This window comes from Chiloscyllium plagiosum, unplaced genomic scaffold (assembly GCF_037043375.1).
Source record: "Chiloscyllium plagiosum isolate Xiang-an unplaced genomic scaffold, Cpla_swu_hap1 HiC_scaffold_7, whole genome shotgun sequence".
Lineage (NCBI taxonomy): Eukaryota > Metazoa > Chordata > Chondrichthyes > Orectolobiformes > Hemiscylliidae > Chiloscyllium > Chiloscyllium plagiosum.
In genome coordinates, this window is record NW_028270145.1 from 18,196,602 (window position 1) to 18,211,147 (window position 14,546).

Below are 14,546 nucleotides of genomic sequence, written 5' to 3' on the forward strand. Positions count from 1 at the left end.
CACAGTGAGTGCCCTGTGAGATATGAACACAGTGAGTACACTGAATTGTGAACACAGTGAGTGATCTATGAGTTGTGAACACAGTGAGTGCACTGAGTTGTGAACACAGTGTCTGATCTGTGAGTTGTGAACACAGAGAGTGCACTGTGAGTTGTGAATAGAGTGAGTGAACTGTGAGTTGTGAACACAGTGAGTGGACTGAGTTGTGAATACAGTGAGCGCACTGAGTTGTGAACACAGTGAATACATGTGAGATGTGAACACAGTGAGTGCACTGAGTTGTGAACACAGTGAGTACACTGTGAGTTGTGAACACAATGAGTGCACTGAGAGTTGTGAACACAGTGAGTGAACTGAGTTGTGAACACAGTGAGTACACAGTGAGTTGTGAACACAATGAGTGCACTGAGAGTTGTGAACACAGTGAGTGAACTGAGTTGTGAACACGGTGAGTACACTGAATTATGAACACAGTGAGTGATCTGTGAGTTGAGATCAGAGTGAGTGCACTGAGTTGTGAACACAGTGAGAGCATTGTGAGTTGTGAACACAGTGAGTGCACTGTGAGTTGTGAACACAGTGAGTTCACTGAGTTGTGAACACAGTGAGTGCACTGTGAGGTATGAACATGGTGAGTACACTGAGTTATGAACACAGTGAGTGATCTCTGAGTTGTGAACACAGTAAGTGCACTGAGTTGTGAACACAGTGAGTACACTGAGTTGTGAACAGAGTGAGTGCCCTGTGAGATATGAACACGGTGAGTACACTGAATTGTGAACACAGTGAGTGATCTATGAGTTGTGAACACAGTGAGTGCACTGTGAGTTGTGACCACATTGAGTGATCTGTGAGTTGGGAACTCAGTGAGTACATGTGAGTTGTGAACACAGTGAGTGAACTGTGAGTTGTGAACACAGTGAGTAATCTGTGAGTTGAGAATACAGTGAGTGCACTGAGTTGTGAACACAGTGAGTGGACTGAGTTGTGAACTCAGTGAGTACATGTGAGATGTGAACACAGTGAGTGAACTGTGAGTTGTGATCACAAAGAGTGATCTGTGAGTTGTGAACACAGTGAGTGATCTGTGAGTTGTGAACACAGAGTGCACTGTGAGGTGTGAACACAGAGAGTGCACTGTGAGTTGTGAACACAGTGAGTGCACTGTGAGTTGTGAACATGGTGAGTACACTGAGTTATGAACACAGTGAGTGATCTCTGAGTTGTGAACACAGTGAGTGCACTGAGTTGTGAACACAGTGAGTACACTGAGTTGTGAACACAGTGAGTGAACTGAGTTGTGAACACAGTGAGTGATCTGTGAGATATGAACACGGTGAGTACCCTGAGTTATGAACACAGTGAGTGATCTGTGAGTTGTGAACACAGTGTGTGCACTGAGTTGTGATCACAGTGAGTGCACTGAGTTGTGAAGACAGTGAGTACACTGAGCTGTGAACACAGTGAGTGCCCTGTGAGATATGAACACGGTGAGTACACTGAATTGTGAACACAGTGAGCGATCTGTGAGTTGTGAACACAGTGAGTGCACTGAGTTGTGAACACAGTGAGTACACTGAGTTGTGAACACAGTGAGTGAACTGAGTTGTGAACACAGTGAGTGATCTGTGAGATATGAACACGGTGAGTACCCTGAGTTATGAACACAGTGAGTGATCTGTGAGTTGTGAACACAGTGTGTGCACTGAGTTGTGATCACAGTGAGTGCACTGAGTTGTGAAGACAGTGAGTACACTGAGCTGTGAACACAGTGAGTGCCCTGTGAGATATGAACACGGTGCGTACACTGAATTGTGAACACAGTGAGCGATCTGTGAGTTGTGAACACAGTGAGTGCACTGAGTTGTGATCACAGGGACTGATCTGTGAGTTGTAAACACAGAGTGCACTGTGAGGTGTGAACACAGAGAGTGCACTGTAAGTTGTGAATACAGTGAGTGAACTGAGTTGTGAACACACCGAGTGATCTGTGAGTTGTGAACACAGTGAGTGCACTGTGAGTTGTGAACACAGTGAGTTCACTGAGTTGTGAACACAGTGAGTGCACTGTGAGATATGAACATGGTGAGTACACTGAGTTATGAACACAGTGAGTGATCTCTGAGTTGTGAACACAGTGAGTGCACTGAGTTGTGAACACAGTGAGTACACTGAGTTGTGAACACAGTGAGTGAACTGAGTTGTGAACACAGTGAGTGATCTGTGAGATATGAACACGGTGAGTACCCTGAGTTATGAACACAGTGAGTGATCTGTGAGTTGTGAACACAGTGTGTGCACTGAGTTGTGATCACAGTGAGGGCACTGAGTTGTGAAGACAGTGAGTGCACTGAGTTGTGAACACAGTGAGTGCCCTGTGAGATATGAACACGGTGAGTACACTGAATTGTGAACACAGTGAGTGATCTGTGAGTTGTGAACACAGTGAGTGCACTGAGTTGTGATCACAGGGACTGATCTGTGAGTTGTGAACACAGAGTGCACTTTGAGGTGTGAACACAGAGAGTGCACTGTGAGTTGTGAATACAGTGAGTGAACTGAGTTGTGAACACAGCGAGTGATCTGTGAGTTGAGAACACAGTGAGTGAACTGTGAGTTGTGAACACAGTAGGTGCACTGCGTGCTGTGAACACAGTGAGTAAACTGTGAGTTGTGAACACTGTGAATGCATAGTGAGTTGTGAACACATTCAGTGGTCTGTGAGTTGTGAACACAGTAAGTGCACTGAGTTGTGAACACAGTGAGTACACTGAGTTGTGAACACAGTGAGTGCACTGTGAGTTGTGAACACAGTGAGTACACTGAGTTATGAACCCAGTGAGTGATCTGTGAGTTGTGAATACAGTGAGTGCACTGAGTTGTGAACACAGTGAGTACACTGAGTTGTGAACACAGTGAGTGAACTGAGTTGTGAACACAGCGAGTGATTTGTGAGTTGTGAACACAGTGAGTGAACTGTGAGTTGTGAACACAGTAGGTGCACTGCGTGCTGTGAACACAGTGAGTAAACTGTGAGTTGTGAACACTGTGAATGCATAGTTAGTTGTGAACACACTCAGTGGTCTGTGAGTTGTGAACACAGTGAGTGAACTGTGAGTTGTGAACACAGTTAGTGCACTGAGTTGTGGACACAGTGAGTACACTGAGTTTTGAACACAGTAAGTACACTGAGTTGTGAACACAGTGAGTACACTGAGTTGTGAACACAGTGAGTGCCCTGTGAGATATGAACACAGTGAGTACACTGAATTGTGAACACAGTGAGTGATCTATGAGTTGTGAACACAGTGAGTGCACTGAGTTGTGAACACAGTGTCTGATCTGTGAGTTGTGAACACAGAGAGTGCACTGTGAGTTGTGAATACAGTGAGTGAACTGTGAGTTGTGAACACAGTGAGTGGACTGAGTTGTGAATACAGTGAGCGCACTGAGTTGTGAACACAGTGAATACATGTGAGATGTGAACACAGTGAGTGCACTGAGTTGTGAACACAGTGAGTACACTGTGAGTTGTGAACACAATGAGTGCACTGAGAGTTGTGAACACAGTGAGTGAACTGAGTTGTGAACACAGTGAGTACACAGTGAGTTGTGAACACAATGAGTGCACTGAGAGTTGTGAACACAGTGAGTGAACTGAGTTGTGAACACGGTGAGTACACTGAATTATGAACACAGTGAGTGATCTGTGAGTTGAGATCAGAGTGAGTGCACTGAGTTGTGAACACAGTGAGAGCATTGTGAGTTGTGAACACAGTGAGTGCACTGTGAGTTGTGAACACAGTGAGTTCACTGAGTTGTGAACACAGTGAGTGCACTGTGAGGTATGAACATGGTGAGTACACTGAGTTATGAACACAGTGAGTGATCTCTGAGTTGTGAACACAGTAAGTGCACTGAGTTGTGAACACAGTGAGTACACTGAGTTGTGAACACAGTGAGTGCCCTGTGAGATATGAACACGGTGAGTACACTGAATTGTGAACACAGTGAGTGATCTATGAGTTGTGAACACAGTGAGTGCACTGTGAGTTGTGACCACATTGAGTGATCTGTGAGTTGGGAACTCAGTGAGTACATGTGAGTTGTGAACACAGTGAGTGAACTGTGAGTTGTGAACACAGTGAGTAATCTGTGAGTTGAGAATACAGTGAGTGCACTGAGTTGTGAACACAGTGAGTGGACTGAGTTGTGAACTCAGTGAGTACATGTGAGTTGTGAACACAGTGAGTGAACTGTGAGTTGTGATCACAAAGAGTGATCTGTGAGTTGTGAACACAGTGAGTGATCTGTGAGTTGTGAACACAGAGTGCACTGTGAGGTGTGAACACAGAGAGTGCACTGTGAGTTGTGAACACAGTGAGTGCACTGTGAGTTGTGAACATGGTGAGTACACTGAGTTATGAACACAGTGAGTGATCTCTGAGTTGTGAACACAGTGAGTGCACTGAGTTGTGAACACAGTGAGTACACTGAGTTGTGAACACAGTGAGTGAACTGAGTTGTGAACACAGTGAGTGATCTGTGAGATATGAACACGGTGAGTACCCTGAGTTATGAACACAGTGAGTGATCTGTGAGTTGTGAACACAGTGTGTGCACTGAGTTGTGATCACAGTGAGTGCACTGAGTTGTGAAGACAGTGAGTACACTGAGCTGTGAACACAGTGAGTGCCCTGTGAGATATGAACACGGTGAGTACACTGAATTGTGAACACAGTGAGCGATCTGTGAGTTGTGAACACAGTGAGTGCACTGAGTTGTGATCACAGGGACTGATCTGTGAGTTGTAAACACAGAGTGCACTGTGAGGTGTGAACACAGAGAGTGCACTGTAAGTTGTGAATACAGTGAGTGAACTGAGTTGTGAACACACCGAGTGATCTGTGAGTTGTGAACACAGTGAGTGCACTGTGAGTTGTGAACACAGTGAGTTCACTGAGTTGTGAACACAGTGAGTGCACTGTGAGATATGAACACGGTGAGTACACTGAATTGTGAACACAGTGAGCGATCTGTGAGTTGTGAACACAGTGAGTGCACTGAGTTGTGAACACAGTGAGTACACTGAGTTGTGAACACAGTGAGTGAACTGAGTTGTGAACACAGTGAGTGATCTGTGAGATATGAACACGGTGAGTACCCTGAGTTATGAACACAGTGAGTGATCTGTGAGTTGTGAACACAGTGTGTGCACTGAGTTGTGATCACAGTGAGTGCACTGAGTTGTGAAGACAGTGAGTACACTGAGCTGTGAACACAGTGAGTGCCCTGTGAGATATGAACACGGTGCGTACACTGAATTGTGAACACAGTGAGCGATCTGTGAGTTGTGAACACAGTGAGTGCACTGAGTTGTGATCACAGGGACTGATCTGTGAGTTGTAAACACAGAGTGCACTGTGAGGTGTGAACACAGAGAGTGCACTGTAAGTTGTGAATACAGTGAGTGAACTGAGTTGTGAACACACCGAGTGATCTGTGAGTTGTGAACACAGTGAGTGCACTGTGAGTTGTGAACACAGTGAGTTCACTGAGTTGTGAACACAGTGAGTGCACTGTGAGATATGAACATGGTGAGTACACTGAGTTATGAACACAGTGAGTGATCTCTGAGTTGTGAACACAGTGAGTGCACTGAGTTGTGAACACAGTGAGTACACTGAGTTGTGAACACAGTGAGTGAACTGAGTTGTGAACACAGTGAGTGATCTGTGAGATATGAACACGGTGAGTACCCTGAGTTATGAACACAGTGAGTGATCTGTGAGTTGTGAACACAGTGTGTGCACTGAGTTGTGATCACAGTGAGGGCACTGAGTTGTGAAGACAGTGAGTGCACTGAGTTGTGAACACAGTGAGTGCCCTGTGAGATATGAACACGGTGAGTACACTGAATTGTGAACACAGTGAGTGATCTGTGAGTTGTGAACACAGTGAGTGCACTGAGTTGTGATCACAGGGACTGATCTGTGAGTTGTGAACACAGAGTGCACTTTGAGGTGTGAACACAGAGAGTGCACTGTGAGTTGTGAATACAGTGAGTGAACTGAGTTGTGAACACAGCGAGTGATCTGTGAGTTGAGAACACAGTGAGTGAACTGTGAGTTGTGAACACAGTAGGTGCACTGCGTGCTGTGAACACAGTGAGTAAACTGTGAGTTGTGAACACTGTGAATGCATAGTGAGTTGTGAACACATTCAGTGGTCTGTGAGTTGTGAACACAGTAAGTGCACTGAGTTGTGAACACAGTGAGTACACTGAGTTGTGAACACAGTGAGTGCACTGTGAGTTGTGAACACAGTGAGTACACTGAGTTATGAACCCAGTGAGTGATCTGTGAGTTGTGAATACAGTGAGTGCACTGAGTTGTGAACACAGTGAGTACACTGAGTTGTGAACACAGTGAGTGAACTGAGTTGTGAACACAGCGAGTGATTTGTGAGTTGTGAACACAGTGAGTGAACTGTGAGTTGTGAACACAGTAGGTGCACTGCGTGCTGTGAACACAGTGAGTAAACTGTGAGTTGTGAACACTGTGAATGCATAGTTAGTTGTGAACACACTCAGTGGTCTGTGAGTTGTGAACACAGTGAGTGAACTGTGAGTTGTGAACACAGTTAGTGCACTGAGTTGTGGACACAGTGAGTACACTGAGTTTTGAACACAGTAAGTACACTGAGTTGTGAACACAGTGAGTACACTGAGTTGTGAACACAGTGAGTGCCCTGTGAGATATGAACACAGTGAGTACACTGAATTGTGAACACAGTGAGTGATCTATGAGTTGTGAACACAGTGAGTGCACTGAGTTGTGAACACAGTGTCTGATCTGTGAGTTGTGAACACAGAGAGTGCACTGTGAGTTGTGAATACAGTGAGTGAACTGTGAGTTGTGAACACAGTGAGTGGACTGAGTTGTGAATACAGTGAGCGCACTGAGTTGTGAACACAGTGAATACATGTGAGATGTGAACACAGTGAGTGCACTGAGTTGTGAACACAGTGAGTACACTGTGAGTTGTGAACACAATGAGTGCACTGAGAGTTGTGAACACAGTGAGTGAACTGAGTTGTGAACACAGTGAGTACACAGTGAGTTGTGAACACAATGAGTGCACTGAGAGTTGTGAACACAGTGAGTGAACTGAGTTGTGAACACGGTGAGTACACTGAATTATGAACACAGTGAGTGATCTGTGAGTTGAGATCAGAGTGAGTGCACTGAGTTGTGAACACAGTGAGAGCATTGTGAGTTGTGAACACAGTGAGTGCACTGTGAGTTGTGAACACAGTGAGTTCACTGAGTTGTGAACACAGTGAGTGCACTGTGAGGTATGAACATGGTGAGTACACTGAGTTATGAACACAGTGAGTGATCTCTGAGTTGTGAACACAGTAAGTGCACTGAGTTGTGAACACAGTGAGTACACTGAGTTGTGAACACAGTGAGTGCCCTGTGAGATATGAACACGGTGAGTACACTGAATTGTGAACACAGTGAGTGATCTATGAGTTGTGAACACAGTGAGTGCACTGTGAGTTGTGACCACATTGAGTGATCTGTGAGTTGGGAACTCAGTGAGTACATGTGAGTTGTGAACACAGTGAGTGAACTGTGAGTTGTGAACACAGTGAGTAATCTGTGAGTTGAGAATACAGTGAGTGCACTGAGTTGTGAACACAGTGAGTGGACTGAGTTGTGAACTCAGTGAGTACATGTGAGTTGTGAACACAGTGAGTGAACTGTGAGTTGTGATCACAAAGAGTGATCTGTGAGTTGTGAACACAGTGAGTGATCTGTGAGTTGTGAACACAGAGTGCACTGTGAGGTGTGAACACAGAGAGTGCACTGTGAGTTGTGAACACAGTGAGTGCACTGTGAGTTGTGAACATGGTGAGTACACTGAGTTATGAACACAGTGAGTGATCTCTGAGTTGTGAACACAGTGAGTGCACTGAGTTGTGAACACAGTGAGTACACTGAGTTGTGAACACAGTGAGTGAACTGAGTTGTGAACACAGTGAGTGATCTGTGAGATATGAACACGGTGAGTACCCTGAGTTATGAACACAGTGAGTGATCTGTGAGTTGTGAACACAGTGTGTGCACTGAGTTGTGATCACAGTGAGTGCACTGAGTTGTGAAGACAGTGAGTACACTGAGCTGTGAACACAGTGAGTGCCCTGTGAGATATGAACACGGTGAGTACACTGAATTGTGAACACAGTGAGCGATCTGTGAGTTGTGAACACAGTGAGTGCACTGAGTTGTGATCACAGGGACTGATCTGTGAGTTGTAAACACAGAGTGCACTGTGAGGTGTGAACACAGAGAGTGCACTGTAAGTTGTGAATACAGTGAGTGAACTGAGTTGTGAACACACCGAGTGATCTGTGAGTTGTGAACACAGTGAGTGCACTGTGAGTTGTGAACACAGTGAGTTCACTGAGTTGTGAACACAGTGAGTGCACTGTGAGATATGAACATGGTGAGTACACTGAGTTATGAACACAGTGAGTGATCTCTGAGTTGTGAACACAGTGAGTGCACTGAGTTGTGAACACAGTGAGTACACTGAGTTGTGAACACAGTGAGTGAACTGAGTTGTGAACACAGTGAGTGATCTGTGAGATATGAACACGGTGAGTACCCTGAGTTATGAACACAGTGAGTGATCTGTGAGTTGTGAACACAGTGTGTGCACTGAGTTGTGATCACAGTGAGGGCACTGAGTTGTGAAGACAGTGAGTGCACTGAGTTGTGAACACAGTGAGTGCCCTGTGAGATATGAACACGGTGAGTACACTGAATTGTGAACACAGTGAGTGATCTGTGAGTTGTGAACACAGTGAGTGCACTGAGTTGTGATCACAGGGACTGATCTGTGAGTTGTGAACACAGAGTGCACTTTGAGGTGTGAACACAGAGAGTGCACTGTGAGTTGTGAATACAGTGAGTGAACTGAGTTGTGAACACAGCGAGTGATCTGTGAGTTGAGAACACAGTGAGTGAACTGTGAGTTGTGAACACAGTAGGTGCACTGCGTGCTGTGAACACAGTGAGTAAACTGTGAGTTGTGAACACTGTGAATGCATAGTGAGTTGTGAACACATTCAGTGGTCTGTGAGTTGTGAACACAGTAAGTGCACTGAGTTGTGAACACAGTGAGTACACTGAGTTGTGAACACAGTGAGTGCACTGTGAGTTGTGAACACAGTGAGTACACTGAGTTATGAACCCAGTGAGTGATCTGTGAGTTGTGAATACAGTGAGTGCACTGAGTTGTGAACACAGTGAGTACACTGAGTTGTGAACACAGTGAGTGAACTGAGTTGTGAACACAGCGAGTGATTTGTGAGTTGTGAACACAGTGAGTGAACTGTGAGTTGTGAACACAGTAGGTGCACTGCGTGCTGTGAACACAGTGAGTAAACTGTGAGTTGTGAACACTGTGAATGCATAGTTAGTTGTGAACACACTCAGTGGTCTGTGAGTTGTGAACACAGTGAGTGAACTGTGAGTTGTGAACACAGTTAGTGCACTGAGTTGTGGACACAGTGAGTACACTGAGTTTTGAACACAGTAAGTACACTGAGTTGTGAACACAGTGAGTACACTGAGTTGTGAACACAGTGAGTGCCCTGTGAGATATGAACACAGTGAGTACACTGAATTGTGAACACAGTGAGTGATCTATGAGTTGTGAACACAGTGAGTGCACTGAGTTGTGAACACAGTGTCTGATCTGTGAGTTGTGAACACAGAGAGTGCACTGTGAGTTGTGAATAGAGTGAGTGAACTGTGAGTTGTGAACACAGTGAGTGGACTGAGTTGTGAATACAGTGAGCGCACTGAGTTGTGAACACAGTGAATACATGTGAGATGTGAACACAGTGAGTGCACTGAGTTGTGAACACAGTGAGTACACTGTGAGTTGTGAACACAATGAGTGCACTGAGAGTTGTGAACACAGTGAGTGAACTGAGTTGTGAACACAGTGAGTACACAGTGAGTTGTGAACACAATGAGTGCACTGAGAGTTGTGAACACAGTGAGTGAACTGAGTTGTGAACACGGTGAGTACACTGAATTATGAACACAGTGAGTGATCTGTGAGTTGAGATCAGAGTGAGTGCACTGAGTTGTGAACACAGTGAGAGCATTGTGAGTTGTGAACACAGTGAGTGCACTGTGAGTTGTGAACACAGTGAGTTCACTGAGTTGTGAACACAGTGAGTGCACTGTGAGGTATGAACATGGTGAGTACACTGAGTTATGAACACAGTGAGTGATCTCTGAGTTGTGAACACAGTAAGTGCACTGAGTTGTGAACACAGTGAGTACACTGAGTTGTGAACAGAGTGAGTGCCCTGTGAGATATGAACACGGTGAGTACACTGAATTGTGAACACAGTGAGTGATCTATGAGTTGTGAACACAGTGAGTGCACTGTGAGTTGTGACCACATTGAGTGATCTGTGAGTTGGGAACTCAGTGAGTACATGTGAGTTGTGAACACAGTGAGTGAACTGTGAGTTGTGAACACAGTGAGTAATCTGTGAGTTGAGAATACAGTGAGTGCACTGAGTTGTGAACACAGTGAGTGGACTGAGTTGTGAACTCAGTGAGTACATGTGAGTTGTGAACACAGTGAGTGAACTGTGAGTTGTGATCACAAAGAGTGATCTGTGAGTTGTGAACACAGTGAGTGATCTGTGAGTTGTGAACACAGAGTGCACTGTGAGGTGTGAACACAGAGAGTGCACTGTGAGTTGTGAACACAGTGAGTGCACTGTGAGTTGTGAACATGGTGAGTACACTGAGTTATGAACACAGTGAGTGATCTCTGAGTTGTGAACACAGTGAGTGCACTGAGTTGTGAACACAGTGAGTACACTGAGTTGTGAACACAGTGAGTGAACTGAGTTGTGAACACAGTGAGTGATCTGTGAGATATGAACACGGTGAGTACCCTGAGTTATGAACACAGTGAGTGATCTGTGAGTTGTGAACACAGTGTGTGCACTGAGTTGTGATCACAGTGAGTGCACTGAGTTGTGAAGACAGTGAGTACACTGAGCTGTGAACACAGTGAGTGCCCTGTGAGATATGAACACGGTGAGTACACTGAATTGTGAACACAGTGAGCGATCTGTGAGTTGTGAACACAGTGAGTGCACTGAGTTGTGAACACAGTGAGTACACTGAGTTGTGAACACAGTGAGTGAACTGAGTTGTGAACACAGTGAGTGATCTGTGAGATATGAACACGGTGAGTACCCTGAGTTATGAACACAGTGAGTGATCTGTGAGTTGTGAACACAGTGTGTGCACTGAGTTGTGATCACAGTGAGTGCACTGAGTTGTGAAGACAGTGAGTACACTGAGCTGTGAACACAGTGAGTGCCCTGTGAGATATGAACACGGTGCGTACACTGAATTGTGAACACAGTGAGCGATCTGTGAGTTGTGAACACAGTGAGTGCACTGAGTTGTGATCACAGGGACTGATCTGTGAGTTGTAAACACAGAGTGCACTGTGAGGTGTGAACACAGAGAGTGCACTGTAAGTTGTGAATATAGTGAGTGAACTGAGTTGTGAACACACCGAGTGATCTGTGAGTTGTGAACACAGTGAGTGCACTGTGAGTTGTGAACACAGTGAGTTCACTGAGTTGTGAACACAGTGAGTGCACTGTGAGATATGAACATGGTGAGTACACTGAGTTATGAACACAGTGAGTGATCTCTGAGTTGTGAACACAGTGAGTGCACTGAGTTGTGAACACAGTGAGTACACTGAGTTGTGAACACAGTGAGTGAACTGAGTTGTGAACACAGTGAGTGATCTGTGAGATATGAACACGGTGAGTACCCTGAGTTATGAACACAGTGAGTGATCTGTGAGTTGTGAACACAGTGTGTGCACTGAGTTGTGATCACAGTGAGGGCACTGAGTTGTGAAGACAGTGAGTGCACTGAGTTGTGAACACAGTGAGTGCCCTGTGAGATATGAACACGGTGAGTACACTGAATTGTGAACACAGTGAGTGATCTGTGAGTTGTGAACACAGTGAGTGCACTGAGTTGTGATCACAGGGACTGATCTGTGAGTTGTGAACACAGAGTGCACTTTGAGGTGTGAACACAGAGAGTGCACTGTGAGTTGTGAATACAGTGAGTGAACTGAGTTGTGAACACAGCGAGTGATCTGTGAGTTGAGAACACAGTGAGTGAACTGTGAGTTGTGAACACAGTAGGTGCACTGCCTGCTGTGAACACAGTGAGTAAACTGTGAGTTGTGAACACTGTGAATGCATAGTGAGTTGTGAACACATTCAGTGGTCTGTGAGTTGTGAACACAGTAAGTGCACTGAGTTGTGAACACAGTGAGTACACTGAGTTGTGAACACAGTGAGTGCACTGTGAGTTGTGAACACAGTGAGTACACTGAGTTATGAACCCAGTGAGTGATCTGTGAGTTGTGAATACAGTGAGTGCACTGAGTTGTGAACACAGTGAGTACACTGAGTTGTGAACACAGTGAGTGAACTGAGTTGTGAACACAGCGAGTGATTTGTGAGTTGTGAACACAGTGAGTGAACTGTGAGTTGTGAACACAGTAGGTGCACTGCGTGCTGTGAACACAGTGAGTAAACTGTGAGTTGTGAACACTGTGAATGCATAGTTAGTTGTGAACACACTCAGTGGTCTGTGAGTTGTGAACACAGTGAGTGAACTGTGAGTTGTGAACACAGTTAGTGCACTGAGTTGTGGACACAGTGAGTACACTGAGTTTTGAACACAGTAAGTACACTGAGTTGTGAACACAGTGAGTACACTGAGTTGTGAACACAGTGAGTGCCCTGTGAGATATGAACACAGTGAGTACACTGAATTGTGAACACAGTGAGTGATCTATGAGTTGTGAACACAGTGAGTGCACTGAGTTGTGAACACAGTGTCTGATCTGTGAGTTGTGAACACAGAGAGTGCACTGTGAGTTGTGAATACAGTGAGTGAACTGTGAGTTGTGAACACAGTGAGTGGACTGAGTTGTGAATACAGTGAGCGCACTGAGTTGTGAACACAGTGAATACATGTGAGATGTGAACACAGTGAGTGCACTGAGTTGTGAACACAGTGAGTACACTGTGAGTTGTGAACACAATGAGTGCACTGAGAGTTGTGAACACAGTGAGTGAACTGAGTTGTGAACACAGTGAGTACACAGTGAGTTGTGAACACAATGAGTGCACTGAGAGTTGTGAACACAGTGAGTGAACTGAGTTGTGAACACGGTGAGTACACTGAATTATGAACACAGTGAGTGATCTGTGAGTTGAGATCAGAGTGAGTGCACTGAGTTGTGAACACAGTGAGAGCATTGTGAGTTGTGAACACAGTGAGTGCACTGTGAGTTGTGAACACAGTGAGTTCACTGAGTTGTGAACACAGTGAGTGCACTGTGAGGTATGAACATGGTGAGTACACTGAGTTATGAACACAGTGAGTGATCTCTGAGTTGTGAACACAGTAAGTGCACTGAGTTGTGAACACAGTGAGTACACTGAGTTGTGAACACAGTGAGTGCCCTGTGAGATATGAACACGGTGAGTACACTGAATTGTGAACACAGTGAGTGATCTATGAGTTGTGAACACAGTGAGTGCACTGAGTTGTGAACACAGTGTCTGATCTGTGAGTTGTGAACACAGAGAGTGCACTGTGAGTTGTGAATACAGTGAGTGAACTGTGAGTTGTGAACACAGTGAGTGGACTGAGTTGTGACTACAGTGAGCGCACTGAGTTGTGAACACAGTGAATACATGTGAGATGTGAACACAGTGAGTGCACTGAGTTGTGAACACAGTGAGTACACTGTGAGTTGTGAACACAATGAGTGCACTGAGAGTTGTGAACACAGTGAGTGAACTGAGTTGTGAACACAGTGAGTACACAGTGAGTTGTGAACACAATGAGTGCACTGAGAGTTGTGAACACAGTGAGTGAACTGAGTTGTGAACACGGTGAGTACACTGAATTATGAACACAGTGAGTGATCTGTGAGTTGAGATCAGAGTGAGTGCACTGAGTTGTGAACACAGTGAGAGCATTGTGAGTTGTGAACACAGTGAGTGCACTGTGAGTTGTGAACACAGTGAGTTCACTGAGTTGTGAACACAGTGAGTGCACTGTGAGGTATGAACATGGTGAGTACACTGAGTTATGAACACAGTGAGTGATCTCTGAGTTGTGAACACAGTAAGTGCACTGAGTTGTGAACACAGTGAGTACACTGAGTTGTGAACACAGTGAGTGCCCTGTGAGATATGAACACGGTGAGTACACTGAATTGTGAACACAGTGAGTGATCTATGAGTTGTGAACACAGTGAGTGCACTGTGAGTTGTGACCACATTGAGTGATCTGTGAGTTGGGAACTCAGTGAGTACATGTGAGTTGTGAACACAGTGAGTGAACTGTGAGTTGTGAACACAGTGAGTAATCTGTGAGTTG